Raw genomic sequence first — 3,834 nt, 5'->3', positions numbered from 1 at the left:
ATAATATTTTTTAATCTGGTGAAGGAAAAGCTGATCTTGTTACTGTCTTTTAACAGACAAAACCTCTTATATTAAGATCTCGTGGTCTTTGTTTCTCTACAGTAAACAGTTGTTTATTCATGGAGACTTGGGCTCAGACAATTTGAAGACAACAAACAAGAATTTTCAGGATGTGGTTGCTACATTCATGTCGTTTAAAAAAACATGACAATATCAAGTAATCCAAAGTAATCAGATTATGTTACTCACTTTAAGTAATTTAATGGATTACGTTACAAACTACATTTTGGGGTGTGTAATCTGTAATCTGTAGGGGATTACATTTTAAAAGTAACCTTCCCAACACTGGTTATAAGAACACCTCACCAAGCTCCAGTCATCATGGAGTTTGTCTGAAATGATATAGAAGAGTTTTGGATTTCCTGTTTAGTGCTGATCAGGATCATGCGGCGACACTTACACAGTTAAACAGTCTGATATACAAGTGACTTTGCAGTATAGTGTGTACAGTATGAATAAATAGACTCAATATTTTCACATTAGTTAATTTAAGTATAATTCAGCTCAGTATTTGAGCTCAATATTTTTCACAATATTTATTCACATGATAAAGGAGGCTCCAAATACCCCCAAAATGACATGAACAAATTTTTGACCAAACATATTATGGTGTTTTGCCTTTGTAGGGCAGTTTATATAAAAAACAGTGCGAAGATGATATAATGATTGACAGGACAGAGGTTTATCTGTTACATAAGGGTGAGTTGTTGTTTAGTTTTATGCAGTATTGTATGAATGTAGTCCTGTTTATCTTTAAAGTTTTAAGTTTCGTATTAAGACCCACTTTTATTCTTGTGTGGTCCTCTGTATCTTTTATTTATTTGACTTATTTACTGCTATTTTATTATTTTTATGGTTCTGCTTTTACTTGATTTTACTGGTTTTAGGACTTGTATGACCAAACTTTAGCAATTCACCTTTTTGTTGACTTCCTTTTCATGATCTCTGTGCAGCTCTTTGTAAACTTTGGATGTGGATCTCTCACTGTTTGAGCAAAGCTAGTCTTGTTCTAATTGTAACCCAACCTATGCTAAGACCAAACCATTACAAAGCAAGAAAAAGAAACGAGGTCGAGCTGATCCTCGTCGGGGTCATGCGGGCGTGGCGTTACGTTGTTCTGATGCATTCATTCATTCATTCATATGTGCCGGTAAGACGTTCTCTCGCTTTACCTGCTGGGCCTGTTCCTCTGCATGTTAAACCGCTTCTGTCTGACATCACCGCTCCACTTGGCCTCAGCGACACCTGGTCCTGGACTGGACTCTTCTCACGCCTCGTGGGAAAACAAACCTAAACAAGACACACATATTAGAATGAGTAATGCCGTGTATTATGATGGAGGTTAATGGTTTACAGGTCAAACACGCAAGAGGGTTTACTGTGGCGACTAGAGCTGTTGAAAGTAAAGTAAAGTAAATCAAATGGTACTTGATATTAGTACTGAAACTAGATACTCATTTGAGCAGGTATTGATATTAAAAAAGTCATTCACAGGGCTGAAATCAAACTTTTCTGAATGGTTTTAAACAGATCTTAAGCTGTATCAGAACAATTATAACAGCAAATAAAAACATACTAAGATTTAATGTTCAAAATTACCTTTTATTGTCTAAAGAAAGATTGTTTTTAAATATGGTTGTGGTGTTGGAACCGGTATCGAATCTATTCCTTAGTATCGAAATCAAGTTTGAAATTTTAGTATCATGAGTAGACTAAAGGTCACATCATACAGTGCAATGGAATGATACATTTGTAAATACATAAAAATAAAATAAGGCACATAACCCCGAACTTTTACATTTTTATTTATCTTTTAAATTTAATCTATTTTTTTCGTTCTCTTTTTGTATGCATATTGGTCTTGTATTTTGTTATGTCTGCTTTGTTATTGTTGTGCTGGGTGTCCATTCCCTCAAAAATGACAAATAATAAATTTAAATAAATAAATAAAATAAAATAAGGCCATTGGAATTATTATTGATTTGCATATGAAGAGGCTAAAATCTGTATTCAAATAGATGTGTTGTTAAAATACTTAAATAATTGTGAGGTGTGACCAGTGGCCACATTATGTAGGCGGGCAGTGACCAATCCCAATGGAGCTCAAAAGTAAATACCCACCCCCTAGGTAAAAACACATTTCTCATTTATTTTTCCAAGACTTTCCAAAAAAGAAATGTATGTAAATATATATATATATATATATATATATATATATATATATATATATATATATATATAGTGCAGAGCTTGAGAGTTCTGCGCAGTATCTTTGCTGTTCCTAGTACTGCACTTTTCTGGACTGAGATGTCTGTTGTTTTTCCCGGTATCTGTTGTAGCCTCTTCCAGTTTGGGGGTTACAGCCCCGAGTCTCCAATCACCACAGGCACCACTGATGCCTTTACTTTCCAGGCTCTCTCCAGCTCTTCCTTGAGCCCCTGGTATTTCTCTAGTTTCTCGTGTTCCTTTTTCCTGATATTACCATCGCTTGGTATTGCGATGTCAACCACCACGGCTCTGCTCTGTTTCTTATCCACCACCACTATGTTTGGTGGATATATATATATATATATATCAGGGCTAATCAGCTATGTGGTAACTAGGGTTGGGTATCATTAAGAAGTTGCAGATACGATACATAGGCCACAATACGATACATATCTTGATACAGTTTTGATTCGATACGATATATTTCAAATCGATTCGATACGGTTCAATGAAAAATAAAGGCTAAATCATGGCTGTGACACAAAGTCTTTGTTAAATCACTTCTTGTGCAAAGTGGTTTAACAAAGACTTTGTGCAACACATAAACTCATTTATGTGTTGCATAAACGAGTTTCCTTTCTCTAAACAAGCAACAAAACTGTAGCAATGTAACAAAATAATTTTGTAAAATATACCAAAAAAAAAAAAAACTACTCTTGGCGATATATCGATACAGCAGCCCACGATATCGATACTGTATCACATTAAACAATACGATATATCGATATTTTGATATTTTTGCTTTTTTTTTTGGTAACTAAAACTTTAAGTTACAACAATTTTCTAGAAAACTTCTACTAAACCATTAAAGCATGAATGAATTATTTAAAAATACACTGGGTTATGTAACTTTTCAGTAACCTGCCTGTCTCCATGATGTACATCTTATTTTATTTCATTGCCTGGAATGTTCCACACTACAGCATTCATCTCTATTAATGCATTATTGTAGACCATTCCAGGTGATACAATAACACAAATATGTTGACTATATCTCCATGGAGACAAAATTACAGGTCAGATCTGTGTAGAGGTGAATCCGCGTATTTTTCCAGCAATATTTGACCTGCTGTGTAACTGAAAGCAAAACTGACAATGAACTGATCATTAGGAATCCAGTGGCAGGTGACCCGACCCCCTCACGAGAAAAGTTACACATTGCACCTTTAATGTAAGCATTAAAACGTTTTCTCTAGCTTCCTTAGACTTTTTTAAGCTAATTATTTTGGTTTTACTAAGCTAACGCAAAAAACCCGCAGGTGTTAAGAGTCCAAACAGAGCACGTGCCCTCGCTGTTTACGGTCGCACGAAGCGCGTAACAAGCAGCAAAAATAACACATGTATTATTAAAGCATTGCGTTAGGGGACGTTTCAGCGGCGCAGCAATGACCTGAGGAATATCACAGGACAAAAGACAAGGCGCTGTGAGCAGTGGGTGTGCCTCTGCTCCCGTATAAACCCGGACTAACCTGTGCATACCGACACATTCCCGTCCGTGCACCTGAC

This window comes from Boleophthalmus pectinirostris, unplaced genomic scaffold (assembly GCF_026225935.1).
Source record: "Boleophthalmus pectinirostris isolate CB_2022bp ecotype Guang Dong unplaced genomic scaffold, ASM2622593v1 HiC_scaffold_10, whole genome shotgun sequence".
Lineage (NCBI taxonomy): Eukaryota > Metazoa > Chordata > Actinopteri > Gobiiformes > Gobiidae > Boleophthalmus > Boleophthalmus pectinirostris.
This window is presented reverse-complemented; position numbering follows the sequence as displayed.